This window comes from Alligator mississippiensis, chromosome 9 (assembly GCF_030867095.1).
Source record: "Alligator mississippiensis isolate rAllMis1 chromosome 9, rAllMis1, whole genome shotgun sequence".
Classification (NCBI taxonomy): domain Eukaryota; kingdom Metazoa; phylum Chordata; order Crocodylia; family Alligatoridae; genus Alligator; species Alligator mississippiensis.
In genome coordinates, this window is record NC_081832.1 from 28800999 (window position 1) to 28824457 (window position 23459).

Below are 23459 nucleotides of genomic sequence, written 5' to 3' on the forward strand. Positions count from 1 at the left end.
CCAGCTGACTTATAGATATTTAGCCTTTGTAGGTGCTCCCCCACAAGATCTATGTCCACTATGGGAGGGTGGCCACCACTACCATGGTCATCCTGTATCCTGTCAAGCAGGCTACTACCCTTGGACTGGTGGAATACCAACATGAAGTATTCATTCAGGAGTTTGGTTTTGTCCTGGGTGTCAGTTAACAGCCATCCCATTTAATTTATTAGGGGCCCTATGCTTTGCTTGTTCCTTTTGTGACTTCCTACATATCTAAAGAAGAATGTTTTGTTATCCTTGATTCCAGTTGCCAATTGATGTTCAGTTTGTGCTTTCACTGTCCTGATCTGCTCCCTACAGGTGTGGGCGGCTGCTGAGTGCCCCTGTTTGGTAGTTGTTCCTGACTTCCATCCCTTGTAGGTTTCTCACTTTAATTTCAGGAGGTTCATGACTTCCCTGTTGAGCCAAGGGGGTCTCCCTGTTATGCAAATAACATAAATACCATCTTGATGTTAGGTAAATAACATGGAAATAGACTTTTGCCTATTGCTTTTAATCTTATTTATTTTCTTGAGTTTTGTATTGCCATAAGAAACTCTATTTGGTATTGCTCTGTAGCTTGACATAAGTGCTCAACCTTTTACTCTTTTGTATACTGTATGGGTGAGAGTGTGTTTGTGGAAAAGGAGAACATCAGCTGGTGACTGGCTGAAGAATGCAGACAGATAACAGACCAAACAAGAAGAATCCACCCCAGAACAGCAAGAGAACAATGGCAATAGACCTTCAAGAAAGAACACAGTGCTAACCCAGCAAAAGCCCAGAGAACTGGGTGACTTGACAAGGCTATAAAAGATGGGGTGAGACATATCAATTCTGGGTCTTGTTCTGCATGTCATCCTGGAGCATCAGTTCCTCTGATGAGATGGACCATCAGGAGCCAGTCCAGCTGCTCCTAGTTGTGACCAACTTGGCTGGCCACTAATTTGATCAGAGCACCAATGAGACTGGTAACATATACCAGTGCAGAACAGAAATAGGGGTATGAATGTGGTGTGTGTGTGTGTGTGTGTGTGTGTGTGTGTGTGTGTATCTGTATCAAGTTCTTAATCAATAAATGTGGCATCTTGCCTTATCCTCCCTCATAAGGTCTCGCTCATGAATTGAGCAATTGGCAATTTGTGTAACGTCACAACTCTTTTGCTGCCTTTCTTGTGAGAAGGAATAGACTTTCTTTGAGCTTTTAGGATTGCTTCCTTCAGGAAAGAACACTCTTCTTGAATTCCCTCCCTCATAGGACCATGGTCCTGTAGGGCCACGTCAACCAATCTCCTGAGTTTGCGGAAATCAGCTTTCCTACAATCAGGGATTTCTACCCTACTGGCTGTTTTCCCTGGCTTACAGTGGATGGAGAAAATGATCATCTTATGGTCTTTGTCGCCCAGTTTCCCTTCAATCAGTGGGTTGCTCACTAGATTGTCCTTGGTTGGCTCATAGACTTCCTGAATTAGATAGAGCCCCTTGACACAAGTGAGGAAGCTTTGTGAGCAATTGGATCTACCCGAGTGCTTATCCCATGAGATGTCTGAGTAGTTGAAGTCATCAGTGCTCCATCAGCTTGCAGCCTCTGCCAGTTCTGTAGAGAATTCTTGATTGAGATATTCCTCTTGGTTCAGAGGTCTGTAATAAACGCCTATGATCAACTCCCCTTCCCCACAATCTCCCCATATCGTGACCCAGAGGGTCTCAAGTCTCCCTTCTTTGCATCCAATTTTCACCTCAAGGGAGGTATAATATTCCTTTACATACAGAGCAACTCCTCTGCCCTTCCTAATACGATCTCTCCTGTACAGGGTGTATCCTCTTATGCCTGTGGTCCACTCATAGGTGGAGTCTCACTAGGTCTCTGTGATCCCTATAAGATCATATTGTTTATTGGTTAGTATGAGGGTCAGTTCCTCCTGTTTGTTTCCCATGCTTCTGGTGTTAGTGTATAGGCAACTAAGCTTGCAGATGGAGGCCATAGGCTTTCTGGTAAGTGGTCAAATAACATGTCCATTGACTGGTGTCAGAGAAGGCTTCCTATTGTACCCTGGGGTGCTGGTTTTGAGGTTGCCATTTCTCAGGTTTGTGTTGGTGGTTGATGGCCCATCCCCCGGCAATGTCAGTTTAAAGCCCTGTCCAGAAATGATATGTATTTATACTCTTACTCCACATTTACACTCAAGACATAATTAACCAGTGAATCACATCTTAAATAATAACCCAGACACACATGCATGCAATTAATGGCATGATAAAAAAGGGAATAAGTCACAAAGTTTTCATTAAAAATATGTGTAATAATTGTGTGGTTGGTCCCATTGTGCCTGAAATAGAATGTGTGGCTAGGCCAATCAGCTGATTGGTGCTACTGGCCTCAGGGGTGCACCAGAGTCAAGGACTCTAATGCTCTCCTAAGGCTAGAAATGATCAGCTGACTGGCATGCCAAGCTGGGCACACTGAGCAACCAGCTTGCTGCTTGCCAGTTCAGGGTAACTGGCAAGCAGCAAGTTCCTTTTTCCTTCTCTGGCTTCTCCAGTAAGTCTGTCTTCAGGACTCTTCTTTGGGTCCCCTCTCTTGGCCATCTACCGTTGCCCTCCCATGTTCCCACAGATCTTTTTCTGGAGTTTTTCTTCTTTTTTCAGGAACTGACTACAAGTCTGATTCCCATTTAATTCTCCCCAGCTGCCTGCTGCATCCCCCACAGCAGCCAGTTTTTCCTTGCTCTCCCTGCTCTCACTTTCCCTGTCCCTGAAGCTTTTTGTTTTTGTTTTCTTCCCTTTTCCAGGATTGCCATATCATTCCTCCTCTCCTGGGATCATTCCCAAGGTAAGTTCCTTTTTTCCCTTCTCTCCCTTGGAGTTCTGTGTTGGGGCAAGTTTTCTACCCTGTCACAATATCATATTGTTCCAATTATAAGTCCTTTTATAAGTCAGTCCTATAGCTTTAGGTTCAGTTTGAAATAAACCATATTTTTCCTGAATACAAGTCAATAACTAGAAAGACTCTGAACTGCTGTTGTCCTTAGAAGATACTATATATATATATATATATATATATATATATATAAAAAAAAACAACTCACTGAAGAAATTTCTGGCTTGTTATTTGTATTGCATGTATTAAAACTCTAGGGTCACCTATAAATGAGCTCTGAAGCATTCTATGTTCTAATTAGAATGCTCTATCATTGCCGCAGCATCATGTGTATAAACCTGAAAGTTTAAAAATGGCCACTGGAGCACTTTAACTAAAGTTCATTGAATGAGCTTTAGTTAAAGAGTCCTGTGGTTATTTTTAAATGCATAGGGGCTTAATACACATGACACTCTGGCATTTTACTCTGGGAACCACTGTAATTAAAATGCCCCCTCCCCCAAGCAAGTGTATAGGCATCTGTACAAGTACAAAAGTCAATACAGTTCAGGGTCCAATTATAGGTTGACCATGTATGCAAGATCAGTACAATTTTTATGGTTCTTCTGGAGGAAAAAGTAGAGAGATATAATCAGAACAATATAGTGCTGTGCTAGACTATACTATACTATACTATACTATAGTTTCTAGACTCTCAACCAAAGTGATGCCGTACCATGGGGCACCTTCAGATCCTTTTAAGGGGTGCCATGCAATATTAGCACTACTAGGTATGCAAACATGATTCACAAGATAAATCTAGAGATTTCAAATAGGAATCCATAGTATATAAAACATTTTAACCTGGTCTGGTCTCTGTGAGTTCTTTGCATTAGAAAAGTTGTACTACTATTTCTCTGTACCAAAAAAAACAAGTGAAAAATAAGGGCTGGCATTTTCCAAGGGGTGCCTCATGCCTATTGAGGGGTGTCTTGAATCCAACAAGTTGGAGAGCCACTGTTCTAGACCTATGGATAGCCACAGCCATCTTCATAGTTGTAAATCTAAATAAATCTATATATACACATTCAAATATTAAAAATTGTATTAAAATACATTAAGACTGAAAGTCAAATACTCAAATGATATTTTATACAAACTCAGTCTAGTTTTCCTGGATGTATGCCTGAGACAGATACAAAGCAGAAAAAAATTCAGCCCTAACATTTAAACTTCAGCAAACTTACAAGCATCTGAAGAGAGTGGTAATGCAATGGAAAATATTTAGCTACTTTATGTATAGGTGATGTGATCAGATCAATCTGTAATCTCTTAATTATCACACAAGCCTTCTTTTGAAATTTCCTCACCTGATCCACATCAATTTTGGGCTGTCACCTGCTCTTGGGATGGTTTGTGTCCTTTCTGACAGTGTGATCCTCCTGGGAGCGTGAAAAACTGTGCAAAAAAGTCATTTAGGAGATTGTCCCTTTCTTGGGCATTGGATGTCAGGTGCCCCATTGGATCTCTTCAGGGCCCAATGCTATCTTTGTTCTTTTTCCGAATTCCCACGTATCTGAAGAAGGACTTTTTGCTGTCCTTGATTCCTGTAGCTAGCCTAAGTTGTTTTTTTTCCTTGGCTTTTTTTGACTGCTCTCTACAGGTGCAGGTGAGTGCAGAGTAATCCTCTTTGGTAATGCTTCCTGTTTTTCAGGTGGTGTAGGCTACTCTTTTGAATTTGATGAGATACAAGAATTCCTTATGCAGCCATGGGGGCTTCCTTGCCTGTTGACTGCATGCATTTCTTGTGCGATGGTATGGCTTTGCCCTGTGCTTCAAGGATTGTTTTTAAGAGATGACCATTCTTCATGTACTCTCTTTTGGCGGGGAGGGGTATGACCTATAATTGCCTGACTGACCAATTATCTCAATTTGCAAAAGTCAGCCTCCCCAAAGTTAAGGACTTCTGCTTTATTGAGGGGTTTGCCTGCTCTTCAGTGAACTAAGAAGGTGACCAATCTATGATCGCTGTCACCAAGCTTCCCCTCAATTCACAGATTGCTCACCAGGTCTTCCCCATTGGCCAGGGCCAGATCAAGCAATGCTCCTCCCCTAGTCAGCCCATAGACCTTCTGGGTTAGGTAGAGGTCACTGATGCACATGAGGAAGCAGGGATGCATAGATAAATGCAGGGCACATAGACAGACAGAGGGGGTAGGTGTGTTGTTAAGTATTTTTACCAAGCCGCATGACTGGTGACCTAAATCATATGGTATTAATTCTGTTTGCTAATTAGATACCCGAAGTTTTACAAACAGGAGTCTGTTCTTTTCCTGCTCCCAAGTTATCCACAAACAATACCATTTGTTCTACATGTATCTATTGTGTGGATAATAATAATAATAGTAATAAAAAGAACTTTGCATGTGGTCTATAGGAACCCTTCCAATATCGATACTCTGGTGAATAAATATTCACACTGTTATTCAGGAGGGTTTTGCTTCCTGCAAATGTTGTCCTGAATAAAATCTTCCCTCACCTAACAGCTTTATATTATGTCAACCTTTTTTATCTGCAGTTGTTAGTTAGACAGGGGGCCCTGATTCTCTCATGTTCTGCACCTGGTGCCATCATTTATAACTGTGCAGAATGCATGTAAACTACTACCAGATCAGAGTTCTGGGCTCAGAACCCTGTCCATGATTTTGTGTCTGTGAAAAAGCCTAAGCCATGCAATATTGTAACCACCCATCGAGTCAGTTTCTGTTAAAAGACATGTTATGTTCATGACACTGGCCAGGGGCAGCTGTGTGTGATTGTTATATAGGAACCACTGGCATATAGGTGGAACAAGGTGGGGAGGCAGTGGCTCTGGATGATACAATTTAAAAAACCTTTTAAAACCTTCCTTGCCATCTGTTTTCTATGGTTCCATGTATTTAATCGTCTCTTGCTAGTTAACTCCCATTTGTTACCTTTAGAAATGTGTTTAGCCCTTTGTAGCTAATTAAAAGGACATTGTCAATTACTCTGTAACTTTTAAAATATTTTCCCACGTCCAGGATCCCTTGTTGGTCTCTGTTTGATTCAATGGGAACCCTTATGGTGGTAGGATCAGGTACATGCTCCCTGATTCAGGAAAGTCCTTAGGCATGTGCTTATCTTTAACCATGAGAGTAAGTTGTACTGATTTAAAAGGGACTTCAGCATGTTCAAAACAGGGATATGCTCCTAAATTTGATATGTAATGAGCATTTTATAAAAGAAAAATAAACATGCAATTATTCTGTGGAACTGTGTGAGGCAGGCGATGGCCCTGTTGAAACACTCTGGGTCAAGGTAAGAGTGGAGAACAGCAAGAGTGATGTCAAGGTGAAGGAGGTGGCAAGACTCTTGTGAAACAACTAATGAAAGAAACCAAATCAAAGAACCTGGTGCTAATGGGGGACTTTAATTACTGTGATGTCTACTGGGAGAGCAAAACCATTTCACAGATCATGAAGGCCCTGCCTATGGCGTGATGGGACTGATTGTATGGGCTCTGGGAAGCTAAGCAGGCCCTGGCCTGGTTTGGACCTGCCTGGGAGCCCCAGGGGCCATAGGCTGCCTGCCCTTTCTTGATTCCTTTTCTGCCCAGGTGGGGGGTCAGACTTGAAGATCTACAAGGTCCCTTCCAACCCTACTTATATGATTCTATGAAGGAAATTCTTGGAGTATGTTGGCTATAACTTTTTGCTACAGGTGGTGGAGAAGCTGACTAGGGAAGAAGCTCTTCTCAATTTGTCACTCACAAACAGGGTGAAGTGGTTGAAAACATGACAGTTACCATGAGATGATAGGGTTCAAGATCCTGAAAAAAGAAAGGAGAGCAGCAGATTAAAAACACTAGTTTCCAGAAAAACTAGGCTTTAACAGACTCAAGGAACTGGTGGGCAAGATCGTCTGGGAGACAAGTCTGAAGGTAGCAGGAGTCCAGGAGAGCTGGGTATACCTTAAGAATATATTAAGGTCAAGAAGGAATCCTATAACAGCATGGGAGTTTGGTCATATTTCTAGGGAGAAGTATAAAACTATCAAAGTCATTCTGAGAGAATCAGAAAGGCCAATGCACAAACTGAGATGAAATTAGCAATGGACATAAAAGGCAATAAGGAAGCATACTATAAGTATGTCATAGAATTATAGAATCATAAAATAAAAGGACCAGAAGGGACTTATGAGATCATTAAGTTCAGTCCCCTGCCACAGGCAGGAGGTAATTGGGCTCAAATCATCTCAACAATGTGCTTGTCCAGCCTCTTCTTGAACACTTCCAGGGATGGTGACTGCACCACCTCTGCTGGAAGTGTGTTCCCGATTCTAGATACCCTTATGGCAAAGAAGTTTTTTCCTCATGTCTAGCCTAAATTTTTCCTCCAATAGCTTGTTTCCATTGGTCCTTGTCCTCCCAATGGATGCCTTTCTGAAGAGTTGCTCCCCTAGATCTTGGTGTTCACCCCTAACATACTTATAGGAGGCTATCAAGTCACCTCTCAGTCTTCTCTGACTCAGACTGAACAAACCCAGTTCCTGGAGTTTCTCCTCATAGGGCCTATCGTCCAGGACCCTAATCATATGGTGGCCCTTCTCTGTACTCTTTTGAACTTATCCACATCCTTTTTGAAGTGTGCTGTCCAGAACTGGGTATAGTACTCCAGCTGTGGCGTCACCAATGCCAAATAGAGGGGGAGGAGCATGTCTCTGGATCTATTGGCAACATATCAGCTGATGCGTGTCAGTTATATTTGCCCTGCTGGTGTCTTCATCACACTGTTGGCTCATATTCATCTTCTGGTAAATTGTCACCCCCAGCTCCCTTTCAGATGCAGTGTCAACCAGTGGATCACCACCCATTATATAGTTATGGTGATGGCTCTTCCTACCCAGATGAAAAACCCAGCACTTATCCCTGCTTAGCCTCATCTGATTGTGTTCAGTCCATAGGACCAGTCTGTCAAGGTCATCCTGGATCCTTACCCTGTCCTCAGATGTGCCTGCATTTCCCCACAGCTTGGTGTCATCCATAAACTTAAACACTGTGCTTTCCACTCCCTCAACCAAGTCATTGATAAAGATGTCAAAGAGCACGGGCCCAAACACTGATCCCTGGGGGACACCACAGTAGATGGCCCTCCAGGATGAGGCCATCTCATTGAGTACAACTCTTTGGGATCAGCCTCAGAGCCAGTTACCAACCCATCTCACTGTAGACTGGTCTAGGCCAGTATCCTCCAACTTAATTGAGAGACCCTCATGGGAAACAGTATCAAAGGCCTTACTGAGTCTAGGTGGATGATGTCAACTTCATGTCCCATGTCCAGCTGGTTAGTTGACTGGTCATAAAAGAACACCAGGTGTGTTAGACACGATCTCCCCTCCACAAATCCATGCTGGTTGCTGTTAAATACCCCACTAGTTACAAGCTTGTGGTTGATGGCCTCCTTGACAATTTTTTCAAAGGTTTTTACCAGGACCAAAGTCAGACTGACTGTTTTATAGTTTGCAGGGTCATTCCTCTTCCCTTTTTTAAAGATGGGTACCATTTTAGCCTTTTTCGAGTCATTTGAGACAACTCCTGAATTCCACAACTCTTCAACCATCCTCATCAGAGGCACCACTATGAGCTCAGCTAGTTCTTTCAGGACTCTCAGATGCAGGTCATCAGACTTAAAAACATCCAAATGTTCTAAGAGTACCCTCACCTGTTCAGAAGTAAGTAAAAGACAAAGGAAAGTACTGGTCCCTTACTGAACACATAGGCAAATTTAATAATCAATGATTCAGAGAAAGTTGAAGTCTTTAATGCATTTTTACTTCAGTCTTCATGAAGGTAAGTTACCAGAGTGGAAGCACAGTTGGCATTGGAAGAAAGGATAAGGTAGGAGATAAGCAACCTAGAGTAGAAGAACAGGTTAGATATTACTTGAAGCTGGATATTTTCAAATCAGGATGGCCAGACAAGATACTCAAGGAATTGGCTGATGTAATTTCACAGCCATTGACTATTCTCTTTGAGAACTGATGGAGGTCAGATTTGTTTCTGGCCATCTTAAAAGGAGCAAATAAAGTGCCCATCTGTTAGAAAGGGAAGAAGGAGGATGTAACAGGCATCGATTCCGAGCCAAGTTGTGGCCCGCTCACCTGTTCCTGCAGCAACCGCCCGCCTTCTCACCTGCCATGTCTTGATGTTAATTAATTAAATAGCGGGAGACTACCCATTATAATGCCCCGATGCCAGGGGGCGCTCTGCGGCTCCGACCTCCCCTAATACCGCAGCCCAAGCCTTGCAGATGTAATTGCTGTTATCTCTATTCTGCCCCCTTTCGGGGGCTCACTGCGCTGTCCCCTTTCTGGGGCTCACTATGCCCACCCTTGGGCTCAATCGCCCCTCTCTGGGGCTGGGGTCTACGCACCCCGTAACCTGGCTGTGACCTGCCTGGGCTTACAAGATGGCCCCCTTCCTGGGAGCTCGCCCCACCCACGCTGGGGCTTCAGAAATGCCCTTCCCTAGGGCTGGGGTCTATACACCCCGTATCCTGCGCCCTCCTGGGCGCTGGGGTCCCTACACATGGCTGTGGGTCCCTACGAGTAGGTTGCGCCCTCACTGGCGCCTAGGTTGCACCCGCAGTGGCGCCGGGGTCCTCACTTTACTGTGAGCCCCCTATGAGGCCTCTTCCAACCCCTAATAGCCTCACCCAAACTGCCGGTCTAATAAACAACACAAAGCATGAGCCCCTAGGCTGCAACATAACTATAAGCCACCTGGCTACAACCACACTGCTCCAACATCTTGGAGCTGACTCTCAAGCAGTACCTGCGGTTGCTTCTCACATCTCTCCTCCAGGAGCTCCTGCCTCTCTGGCTGCTGGCAGGGAACTTCTAGCCTGGCCTCAGCCCTGGGCTTTATAAGGGCCAGGCCCTGCCCCCTTCTGGCCAGCTAACTCCCATTAGTTGCCCCAGCAACCCTCAGCTGTGCCCATTATGTTCTGCCAGGGCTCTCTCTCCCTGGCAGTTTTCACTCCTTAGGAGCAAGGCACTGACGTGCCCTGCGACAGAGGATCTGTGAAATTATAGACCAGTCATTCTGACTTTGATTCATGGAAAAATAATGCAATTTATCATCTTTGATTAGCTTAGCAAACAACACCATTTCATTTCGACTTCTGTTTCACTATTTCAAAGGGACAATATTTCATTTTTCTGTTTTGAATCACTGTTCCATTTCATTTAATCAAAACTGTTTTGCTGTTTTGATGCTGTTTTGACATTTTACCCATAGGATATAATGGGGAATCACATAAATGCCTATAACTTTTTCATTTCTTGTCTGATTTGGATGAAAATTACAGAGATAGTAACCCCTTCTGAAGCCTACCAAGTTGCAAGGAGATAGGTGCAGGGGGTTTTGTGAAACTGCACCTCAAACTATTCAAAGCAAAACTCATATAACTTGCCGGCAGTGGCAACATGCTGTCTTCCCACATGCAAATCTGGGGGCCTGCTCCCTGTGGCAGAAAGCCACCTTTGTCTATCCCCAAAGTCTCTGCTCTGTGACAGTTTGATAAGGATGGGCTCAGCAGAGAGACACATCCTTACCCTATCTCTTTGGGTAACCTGAGCTGGATACATTCCTGAGGGAGGGGGGAAACCTGCTCCCTCTGCCTACGTGACTGGCATCACATACCTGGGTGAGGAGCTTCCTTCCTGGTGGACTAGAGTCTGCCCAGCAACTAGTGATGTATTTCGAATTGGTTGGCTCATAGCCAACAGGTGCTGGACTCCATTGGACCAGGTAAATGAGATCACAAGGGCTATATAAGTTAAGGACTGCCCAGGAGGAAGGAGCCAGCAGCTATGAGGGATACTCAGGAACAAAGAAGAGCTGTACCATCTGAAAATTGCCGTATCTCTCAAAACTCATGATCAAGGAACTGCTTGTCTCCAGAGGGAATCTCCAAGAGCCTCTGGATGATACTTGTGAGTAAGCTAACTGAGATCCAACTAAATATATAGCTTGCAGTAACTCAGTTGCGAGATCAAAGGCTACCCCAGCCACAGGAGTTTGCTCTATGGGATTTCTCTGATATTGCTCTACCCTGTACCTTATTTTAACCCTACCCTCTGTAACCAATAAAGTTCTCCTTCATGACTGGTGTAGGAGACTTATTGAGGGGTGAGTTTAATTATGCCTAGGAGGCCTCTTGGGTCTGCGGACTAAAGGAGACTATCCTTTTTGGCCCCCAACTTGGGGAAGTGCCCCAAATTCTTGTATTGGGTTGTGTACCCATAGGAGTATTAGGCCTGTGTTTCCCCAAGGACACAGGACCTAGACAGTCCCTTCTCGGGGTGGTGGCAGCACACATTACCCCCAGATTTTGTGGTGGGGCTTGAAAGGGGGTCTGCCAGGGCTTACGTGCCCCTGGAGGGACACGTAGAGTTCGGAAGGTGGATGGGTATAGTGAGGTGGGAGGCTCAACGCAGGAGCTCCCCCTACTGGCCCGCCACACTCCCGACAGGAGGAGTCTGGCACAGCCCTCCCAGGGGGTGGGGGTGCAGATCTGGTGCAGGATGACAGCAGGCTGCCACTGTTGGCTGGGACCAGCACTAGCACCGGGTTCTTCCCAGCGCTTCATGTGGGCTGCACCAGGCTGACTTGGGTGCTGGTGCTGGCCCCAGATGACAGCGGCTTGCTGCTGCAAGCTCCCCAGCTGTTAAGTGCAGAACTTAAAAAAAAAACAAACCCCGCATTCACCTTCTCTAGCAGCAGCTATTGGTGCATCTGGGGGCTCATGGCACAGCCCCCTCCCATGCAGTTTCTCTAGTCTCTCCTCGTAGGGCTTGGTCTGCAGGCCCTTGACCATATGAGTTGCCCTTCTCTGGACCCTCTCCAGGTTATCTGCATCCTTCTTGAAGTGTGGCGGCCAGAATTGCACGCAGTACTCCAACTGTGGTCTGACCAGCACCCGATAGAGGGGAAGTATCACCTCCTTGGACCTATTTGTCATGCATCTGCTGATGGACGATAAAGTGCCATTGGCTTTTTTGATGGCTTCGTCCCGCTGACGGCTCATGTTCATCTTGGAGTCCACTAGGACTCCAAGATCCCTTTCCACCTCTGTGCCACCCAGCAGGTCATTCCCTAAGCTGTAGGTGTGCTGGACATTTTTCCTCCCTAGGTGCAGCACTTTGCATTTCTCCTTGTTGAACTGCATCCTGTTGTTTTCTGCCCACTTGGGCAACCTATCCAGGTCTGCCTGCAGCTGTTCCCTGCCCTCCGGCGTGTCCACATCTCCCCATAGCTTTGTGTCATCTGCAAACTTGGACAGAGTACATTTCACTCCCTCGTCCAAGTCACTGATGAAGACATTAAAGAGTATCGGTCCAAGGACCGAGCCCTGCGGGACCCCACTGCCCACACCCTTCCAGGTCAAGACCAACCCATCCACCACGACTCTCTGGGTGCGGCCCTTTAGCCAATTCACCACCCACCGGACTGTGTAGTCATCCACGTCACAGCCTCTTAACTTGTTCACCAGTATGGGGTGGGATACCGTATCGAAGGCCTTCCTGAAGTCTAAGTATACGACATCCACCCCTCCTCCTGTGTCCAGGCGTTTCGTAACCTGGTCATAGAAAGAGACTAGATTGGTCAGGCACGATCTGCCCGCCACAAACCCGTGCTGGTTTCCCCTCAGCATAATTTGTCCTGCTGGGCTCTCAGAAATGTGAGCCTTGATAATTTTTTCAAAGACTTTACCAAGGATGGAGGTGAGACTGACTGGCCTATGGTTGCCCGGGTCCTCCTTCCTCCCTTTTTTGAAAATGGGGACCACATTAGCCCTTTTCCAGTCCTCTGGGACTTGGCCTGTGCGCCACGAGTGTTCGAATATTCCTGCCAGTGGCTCTGCAATGATGTTGGCCAGTGCCTTCAGCACCCTCAGATGGAGCTCATCCGGGCCTGCCGACTTAAAGGCATCCAGTTCTTCCAAGTGACTCTGCACCATCTCAGGATTTACGTATGGAAGTCTGGCGCCTTGCTGCTGCCTCTCTACAACCCCAGTGAGAGACTTTTCGTGCCCCTCGCTTAGGAACACTGAGGCAAAGAACTCATTGAGGAGTTCAGCCTTGTCCCCCCTGTCTGTCACCAATTGTTTCTGCCCATTTAGCAGGGGTCCTATTCCTCCCTGGGCCTTCCTTTTACTCCCTATATATCTAAAAAACAATTTCTTGTCTTTTACTTGGGTTGCCATCCTCAGCTCCATGGTAGCTTTGGCCCGTCTAACTGCCTCCCTACAAGCACGACCAGAGGAGGTATATTCATCTTTAGTGATCTCACCCTGTTTCCACTTTTTATGTGCTCCCCTTTTGGCCCTTAGGCTGCCCTGGATTTCTGTGGTCAGCCATGGAAGCCTTCTGGCCCCTTTCCCTCTTTTGCCTCGCTTGGGGATCGTCTTGCTTTGTGCCCGAAGGATTGTTTCCTTAAGGCACAGCCACCCTTCTTGGGCTCCCATCCCTTCAAAACTCCTACTCTGCAGTGCTTCCTTGACTAATCCCCTGAGTTCATTGAAATCAGCTTTCCTAAAGTCTAGCACTTTCACCCTACTAGTTACCTTACCCACTCGACGTCTTATGTTGAATTCTATTATTAGGTGATCACTGTCTCCCAAATGGCTACCGATCTGGAGGTCCCCTACCATGTCATCCCCTGTTGCCAATACCAGATCCAGTATGGCATTCCCCCTAGTGGGATCATGTACCTCCTGTGTCAGATGGAGGTCCTGTACACAGGTTAGAAACCTGCGTGAGGAGTGGGACTTTGCTGTCTGCGTTTCCCAGCAGATGTCCGGGTAGTTTAGGTCCCCCATGACTACCGCCTCTTTAGCTTTTATGGTCTCCGAGAGTTGCCTCAGCAGCCCCGCATCTATTTCTTCCCCTTGGTGTGGGGGTCTGTAGCAGACCCCTACCACCAAATCCCTTTCTCCTTGCCCCCCATGTAGCCTAACCCACAATCCATCTTCTTCCTCAACCTTGGATTCTGTCTTGCTGAGGGTTGATGTATATTGCTCACTGACATAAAGTGCAACTGCCCCCCCTTTCTTCCCCGACCTGTCCTTTCTGTACAATCTATAGTCCTCAATATGTACTGCCCAGTCGTGGGATGAATCCCACCAGGTTTCTGTTAGCCCCACTAAGTCATAGGTGTTTAGTGCAAGCAGGAGCACTAGTTCATCCTGCTTGTTCCCCATGCTCCTAGCATTAGTAAATAGGCACTTGAGCCTTGCGACTGGTGCCTTTGCTGGCCCCCCGCTCCGAGTCCCAAGGGTCCCATTGTTTCTTACCTTCTTGTTTCTTACCTGTTCTGTAGTGCTGGTCTCCCCATGGCTTTCAGGTTTCCAATGCTCTCTTTCTTCAGGCTGGTCTGTCCTTGTGGGTGCCACATGGTTTGGTGGTCCACAGCTTCCCCTGCCCTCGTACTCCCCTCCCCCCGACGAGCGTAGTTTAAAGCCCGCTGGAGGAGATCCGCCAAGCTAGAAGAAAATTATATATTTACAAGACAACATATAATACTATATATAATATTCCACAATTTAGATATAATACCAAATATGAACCAAATAACTTACAACCTATGCAACACAGTTAACACACAGGGATATTGACCTATATAACCCAAGTAAATTAAGAATAATCTTTTTTAAACCTTCACAAATAACAATACCAATATACACATTGAGGCATTAAAACACATAAACTATATAACCCCCCTTAAAGAATACCCCTAGATATATACCCCTTAACACAATGACAATCTCAAAATAGGGAGTGCACTCAGCACCTCCCTAAGGGGTTTCCTTAGAGCCCCTTCCCTTTAGGGCCTTGGGATGTGGACACGCCCCTCCCGCAATGGAGGGTGGAGGCGGCACACACTCCTCACCTGCATTAGCCTTCTCTGTGGGTCCCACTTCCCCAGTAACTCATGTTTCCTTTCTGGAGAAGTCAAGGCTCATCCCCTGGTGGCCAATCCCGCAAGACCCTCTCTCCAGCAGTGCCTTTGGCTCTCCTTGATGGCCCAGCACCCTGCAATGGGCACCCAGGACTCTCTCTTTCTCAGGTCTTCTCATGGGACCCAAGCCCTTGCAGGCTCTGGCTCCTCAGTCTCACACCAGGGGCTCTCCCTTTTCCTGGGCCCTGCTCTGGGTACCAGGGGTCTTTTAGTTAAAGGTCAAGCCACACTGTGGGGCTCCGGTCACATGGCCTAGTGCCTGGGCTAACTTGAACAGCTGTGAGCTGCTTCCAAGGCAGTTTCTCCATGTGCTGATCCGTGCACCAGGTGAGGCCTGAGCAGCTGCAAGCTGCTCCCAGGGCAGACTCTCCATGTATTGACCTGTGCACTGTGTGGAGCCTGAGCAGCCTTGAGCTGATCCCAGGTCCAGCACCCCATGCACCGATCCACACACTGCTGAAGCTCAGGTTGGGTTCTGAGGATGACTGTATCTGGAGCTCCTCTCTCCTTGCCATCCCTTGTCATCTCTCTCCAGCCTGCTGAGCATGGTACCCTTTTATACTCTTCAGGGGCTCCACCCCTGAAGTTGTCTGGACCTGGCTGGTGCCATTCTATTCAAGTCCAGCTGCTCCTTGCCCCCTCCCTTCAGAAAAGAGCTTGGTATTGCTTCCCTTTGTTTCCTCCAGATTGGTGGATGAGCTCTACCAATCAAACAGAAGATCCTCAAGCCTGGATCTCTACTCAAGCCCCCAAAAAGGTAAGCCTGCTACAACATGATTTAGTCCTGCTAGTTGAGTGGCTGGTGCATTGGCTTAAGGATCCTCCAAGTTGTAGTTAAAGTGCTGTCCTGAGAAGTTAGAGAGCTGCAGGTTCAAGCCCCTTCTGGGCAAGGGGGGGCCTAGAACTTGTCTCTCTCTCTTCCCAGATGAGTGCCCAAAGTACTCAGGTCTTATACTAAAATGTGGGAGGTCTCCCCTCCTTAGATTTGCATGCAGGTACACATGTACATAGTCATTGGTGGGGACAAAGTTACAGGTGCAGGAAATGGAGCCCCAATCTGTGCATGTGTCCCCAGACTCCACTTACATAACTAAAAATTTGCCAGTGAGATAATCAAGAGGAAATAGAATGCTACCCCAGACACAGCAAGGCCAGTGGATAATACCAGCCATAACAGCAACAAAACTTAAATAACCAACAGTATAACTTACAACCCATTTTATCTCATTTCCTGTTCTGATATAGACAAAACTAACATTCCTTTATCTTTCACATTGTTGGCTACAAATTTCCAACTCGGGATCCTTAAAATTCTGGTTTATTAGGTGGATTGAAACACTGTAATGAAGTCAAATCATAAACCTTGGGGCTGGTCCCCACACACACACACACACACACACACACACACATGCACATACACAGTAGCGAGTTACAAGAGTTGGGTATACCTGTCCCACAGGCACTGGAGTCTGCCATCGATGGCCAGTCGAGGCTTGTTCCAGTGTGGTGTTATCCTCCAGAAGGGGGTCGCCGGCTGGTCCTTCTGGTGGACAGGTTGGGTGCTGGTCAAGTTGGAGATCAAGAGGGCGCCCCTGAGGGTCGCTTTTCACTGCTTTTTATCTGTCCTTGGCAGACTTTGGTGACTCCCCAGTTTTCAGGTTTGCCCAATCCAGGGGTCATTGACCCTCGTGGGACTTCCTGCTCAGTGGCTACTGGATGGCATCTGTCAGCCCCAGGGGTCGTCCACATGTACGTGCGGGTTTGGGAGTCAGTTGATGAATTTTGAATAGGGCTCTGGGAGCAGTTGATCTGGAGATATTCAGCCCCAAAAGTTGGTCCCTGGCATTGATTAACTCAGACCAGGGCTTCTAGCCCTTGAACAGTGAAGTTTAGAGAATTCCCAGTTGCTACATTGTCTCCTATTGATTTCTTCCATTGGTTGATCTGCGGTTTCCTTAGGTGTTAATTGCCACCTGCTACTGTGTTACTGTGTTCAATCACTGATTCACTCGCTCTTTCAGGGGCCCACCTGATACAGGGAAGCAGCAGTTTGATTTCTGCCCTTGTTAACATTGTTACAATGTATAACTTACTTCTGAAACTAAAAGGGTATAGGTTCTAAAACTAAAACACATTTAGTTAAAAGGTGAAGAGTATAAAATATAAGCTACAAGAGTAATGCCGTGGCACACAAATAGATAAAAATACCAAAATACAAGGGAAGATACAAAATACACACATACAAACTTTAAAACACAATTACTTATCTTATAGTGAAAGAAAGAGGAAGGGAAAAAAGGTAGAAGAGGAGAAACATATCCAAAGAGGGGAAAGCAAATGCAGGCAAGAGGAAAAGGGGGCTTTCTGCTACAAAATGAGTTGTTTGCTACTTGAATTTTTCAGAAATAATATCCCAAAGTCTCTAAAACTGCTGATTGTGAGAGATTCAAATGTTCACCGTGGGAATTGCTCTGAATAGTTCACATAAGGATTCTTATTGATCACAGGCTCTTCTAACATCACACAGAATGTTATTGCCTTATTCTTTGCGGCCACAACTTGATCTTATTATTTTGCTTAATTTTCACCTCTTATATTTATCTGCTCAGCTATTAACATGTTTCTAATCACAGAGGTCTATGCTCTTTTACCAGCAAATGAAGTTTGTATAGTTTTACATAAACACATGGTGATCAATAGTCATATTTCTGAGGGAGAGTGGGGTGAGGGCAAGGGGAGATTCATTGTTTATTTATGCCTTTTTTATTACTCTTAAAGCATGTGTTGATTTCTACAATCCACACATACTGTAACTCCCTGAATATTTTTGCTTCAGGACCAATTATAGAAGTTTAATTTTTAATACCCTTTACAAACATACCACTAAAATTCATATGTGGAAAAAAAGTCCTACCTCTGTTGATTGCACTAGAGCCAAAACCATACATGCCAGGTATCAATTTGGCTCATGAAGTTCAGATTCAAGGTTCAAATACAAGATATGGTTTGAGCACCACCTCCATTATTCACCATGGAAAAAGGGAGGCTGGTTTATCCAAGAGGCTTAAACTGGTTTAACTTAAAACTATTGGGTACTTGTACATGTGATGGGAGTTTAGTCCCCTAAATTAAAATGGTGGGTTTTTAATTGTGACAATTAAAGACCTACTGTTTCAACTTAGGGGCTTCTATCACTGTTACAGTGAGGGGTCTGATCCTTTTTTTTTTTTGTGGAACCTGCCTGTGTCTCCCATGGCTGGGGGGTGAGCTGCTGGTGGGCTGAGTGGTCCCACAGCTGCTAGGAGGCCCCTGGCCTCTGCAGTAGCACAGTGCCCCCCAGGGTCCCCTGGGTGGGGTGCTAGTGGATCAGGAGCTGCCCCAGCTTGGAGGAGCACTGTCAAGGAAAGATATGCATCCCTGCAAGCGGACATAGGGTAACGTAGGGCCTCTGCAGGATATGCTAGGAAATCTGGTGGCCACACTAGATGATAAAGATAACCTCTTTAACAATTTCTTTGCCTCCATTTTTTTGAGCAGGGACCAGGACATCTCCCCCACCAGGATCTCTGATGGACCCAGGTGAGGCAATGCCAAGCCCAGGGTCAGTTAGGACCTAGTCAGGGAACTTCTGGTGGGACTAGATGTGGTCAAATCAGCAGGTCCTGATGATCTCCACCCCAGAGTGCTGAGGGAATTAGCAGAGGTCATTGCAGGACCCTTGGCACAGCTTTACGAGCACTCATGGTGCTCTGGCGAGGTGCCAGAGGACTGCAAAAGGGCCAATGTGGTTCCCATTTTCAAAAAGGAAGGAAGAAGGACCCAGGAAACTACAGGCCTGTTAGTCTTACCTTGATCCTGAGGAAGCTCTTTGAGAAAATGATCCAGGAGCACATTTGCGAGGGACCAACAGGGGAGATCATGCTTAGGGCAACCAACATGGGTTCATTCAAGGCAGGTCCTGTCAGACCAACCTGCAGCCCCCTTGGCTCTCCAGGGAACTAGCGGACCTCCTGTGTCTAAGAAGAAATACCTACAAAGGATGGAGGACTGGATCCACCTCCAAGAGGAATACTCTGCACTGGTCCGGACCTGCAGGGAGTGAACCAGGAATGCCAAGACTGCGAGAGAACTTCAACTAGCTACAGGTATCAAGGACAATAAAAAGTCCTTTTTTAGATATGTGGGGAGCCAGAGGAAAAGGAAGGGCAACGTTGAACCCCAGCTAAACCAAATGGGACAACTGACAACTGACACCCAGGAAAAAGCCAACTTACTAAATGGGTACTTTGCATCTGTTTTTCACCACTCCGAAGGGGCGCTCCTCCCCATTATGGGATGGGAACACCTGGGTGAAGGGTGATTCCTTTCCCTCCATTAATGCTGACCTAGTGAAGAAACACCTTTAGAGGCTGGACACCTTCAAGTCATCTGGCCTTGACAGTTTACACCCCAGGGTACTCAAGGAGCTGGCAGGCATCATAGCTCAGCCCCTGGCATGAATCTTTGAGAGTTCCTGGCACTCTGGAAAAGTGTCCAAAAATTGGAAGAAGGCCGATGTGGTGCCTATCTTTAAGAAAGGGAGGAAAGAGGATCCGGCAAACTACAGGGCCATCAGCCTGACCTCTACCCTGGGGAGTCTTAGAAAAGATTTTCAAAGAGGCCATTCTTAACAGACTGGCCAATGGCAACATCCTGAGGGATAGCCAGCATGGGTTTGTTGCAGGTAGGTCTTGTTTGAACAATCTAATTTCCTTTTACAACCAGGTGACCTATCACCTGGACAATGGAGAAGAGATTGATGTTGTATATCTTGACTTTAAAAAAGCCTTTGATCTGGTATCCTATGATCACCTCTTAGCAAAACTGGCAAACTCCAGCCTCAGCTTCACCACGATCCACTGGCTGGGGAATTGGCTCTGTGGTCAGACCCAGAGGGTGGTGGTTGACGTAAGTCAATCGTTGTGGTGCCCTGTGACCAGTGGGGTCCTCCAAGGCTCTGACCTTTGGGCAGCACTATTCAACATCTTCATTAATGATGTGGAAATTGGTGACAGAAGTGGACTGGCCAAGTTCACTGATGACATGAAACTCTGGGGTAAAGAGCCCACACCTGAGGACAGAAGGGTGATCCAGGCTGACCTTGACAGACTCAGAAAATTGGCAGACTAGAACCTGATGGTGTTTAACACTGATAAATGCAAGGTTCTCCACCTTGGAAAGAAAAACCTGCAGCATGCTTTTAGGCCCAGCAGTGCTACGTTGGCTAGCACTATGGATGAAAAGGACTTGGGGGTCATGATTGACCACAAGATGAACATGAACCTTCAGTGTGATGCTGCAAAGCAAGCTAGTAAAGCAAGCAAAACACTGGCTTGCATCCATACATGTTTCTGGAGTAAAATCCAGGATGTCATTCTCCCATTGTACTCGGCCCTGATGAGGCTGCAGCTGGAGTACTGTGTCCAGTTTTGGGCTCCACAATTCAAAAAGGACGTGGAGAGACTCAAGAGAGTCCAGAGGAGAGCTACGCACATGATCAGAAGCCAGGGAAACAGACTGTATGATGAGAGGCTGAGAGCTATGGGATTCTTCAGCCTGGAAAAGCACAGGCTCAGGGGTGATCTGGTGGCCACCTATGAGTTTATCAGGGGTGCTTACCAGGATCTTGGGGAATGTCTGTTCACCATAGGACCCCAAGGGGTGAAAAGGTCAAATGGTCACAAACTCCTCCACGACTGTTTCAGACTGGACATAACGAAGAACTTTACTGTCCGAGCCCCCAAAGCCTGGAATAGACTACTGCTGGAGGTGGTTCAAGCACCTACTTTGAACACCTTCAAGAAATGTTTGGACGTTTATTTTGCTGGGATCCTATGACCCCTACTGACTTCCTACACCTGGGGCAGGGGGCTGGACTTAATGATCTTCCAAGGTCCCTTCCAGCTCCAATGTCTATGAAATCTATGAAATCTATGATCTCTTCCCTGAGCCTGCCCAGGGAGCAATGCCTGGAGGGCTTCTAGTGGGCAGGCTTGAGGGAGAGTTGTATATGATGGGGTGCTGCCTCTGAGCTGGGGCATCCCATGGCCTGCTAGTACCCTGCCTGTGTGGCCCAGGAAAGGACTGGGTCCCCCTACACCTCAGGGGATGTGCAGCCCACCAGCAGCTCTTGCAGGCAGGCTCCAATGGAAAAAAAAAAGAAGCAAGGGGCCTATTCCTTTTATTTTGTTTTGCAGAGCCCGCCTGCCTCTTCCGCAGCTCAGGGGGTGAGCTGCCAGAAGGCCATGAGCTGCGGTAGGCCCTAGTCCTTCCATCCACAATGGTGGCACCCCCAGGGGCTGCCTGGGTGGATGGTTAGCGAGCGGGTGCTGCCCCAGCTTGGATGCGGCACCCAGGTCCATCCAACTCTTTCCCAAGCCTGACCTGGGGCAGCACATGGCTCACAGGCAGCCTACCTGGGCAGCCCCGGGGGGCACTACCACCACAGAAGGGAAAGACCAGGGCTGTCCACAGCTCAGTGGCTGCTCGTCCCACTGGCAGCTCACCCCCCAGCCATGGCAGATGTGGGCAGGCAGAAAAAAAAAAAAAAGATGAGGCCCCTTGCTACATCTGCCTTCAGCCCAACTCTCCCACAGTGTGGGAGGGGGATGAGCTGTCAAAAGATTGCACCATTACAAAAAAGCTATGTTGCAAACTAAACTACATGTGGATGTGGTTTAGTTTTCAATGTAACAAACTCATTTAAATCATAAACCCCCCATGCATGTGTACAGCATGTCTCAGTTAAACCCCCAAATGGGCAATTTTTGCCATGTGTACAAGCGTCCATTAAAAAAACAACCAAGTTAAACTGGTGAAAACCCCTCGGTAGACTCATTTAGCTGTTTAAAACTGTCCATTTAGTTTGTATTTTTAAATTTACCAAACCAAGCCTTGACAATGTGAATCAGGTTTAGGCTGATTTGAGAGTCTTCACACATAAATTGCACTAGTTAGTTTAAGCACTTGAATTGGTTTAAGATCATGCTTTTGGTTAAGCTTGTGATGCTTTGGGTATATGAATATAACACATATTAATATCAAATTATACTTGAATGAGCTGCTATGATATAACTACTATGTCTGCATGATTCTGTATCTACATATGTTTAAGGAAACCACTAGAGCTCTGACTCTTTCATTCCGGGCAAAAGTTAGAGTCATCTAGCTCACTTGTATTACTATAGGATCATGCATACCTAGTCACAGCTGATGCGTGCTCCAAGTGGTGGCTCTCCTTCTCCTTTTAGAGCAGTTGCATTAGAAAAGTATGTTTGTCCATGTCCTTTGTATGTAGGCAGGCCTAGCATGCATGTTTACCAACTGATGAGTGACCTATTTCACTGTTTTGGTAGCTTAGCATGGAATGGAAGAGTCCATGAATATGATTATGGGATAATAGGGAGACAATGGAATAGCTTTCTGATTTCTGATCCATGGGGAAAATCTTATCCTTCTTTATAAAGATGCTTTCAAATATTTTAAAACCACTGTCCTCTTTGATATGATTCAGAAAGGATGGAATCTTTTTTCTCTTAGCACATCTACTGGGTCACTTTCCTGGACCTGAATGATTTAAGAAGCTTTGTCACACATTTTAATTTGACTTAGATGATAAGGTAAATGACTTTAGGATATAGTTTTCATCCAGGGTGACAAAGTGTCTGGATTTGACTCCTTCCTGTGCACTTATTAGCCCATAAAACTCAAGCAATTGTGATTTCTTTCACACTAAGGTCAGGATTTCAGTAAGATTATCCTAAAGCTTGGGCCAGCTGCTTTAAGCCTTGATCTTTGGCTTTCCTAATTTATCAAAGTCCCTTGGTCCAATTTTAACCCACCTAGATAATCACTTCCTAGTACTTGGCAAGATGCCAGTAGGTTTAAAATCTGCTACAGTAACTTACTTCTGTTCCTCAAGAAATCAAATAGGCCAATAGATATTACTGCTAATTAACACCTCATTTTCAACATTTCTCCTTGGCTCTGCTAATTAGAAACATTCTGCCATTGTCCAGTCAACTGTTTAGCTACCCAAGGCCATTTGTACATGCCACAGTGTTTGATCCTCGTTAATTTACCATGCCTTAAAAATTTGAACTTGGGTTGTTTTGGTATATCGTGTTTGTGTTTGTATGCCATGGGGTTTTGAATGACTTAAGTCCCATGTGTAATTCCCCACTGATTCCAGCATGGGGAGACAAATACCAGTCTACCCTCAGTAATGTCTTTCCTAATCAGTTACAGCAGGAGGCACCCATTTGCTGGTAAAGTGGCTTCCCTCTACTGTCCCCACTCCCTACCCCACACCGGGAGTCCCATGCTAAGTTCCCTCCCCCCACTCCACTCCAGGCCACAGCCACCCCAAAACCCTGCTACTTGCACCCACCTAGGCTCGGGCCAGTCTCCCAGTAGGTGACCTCATGGTGATCCCAATGACAAGCCATGTGAATCACCTTCTCCCATCCCTTTCCCTTCCCCCCATGTCACAAAGTA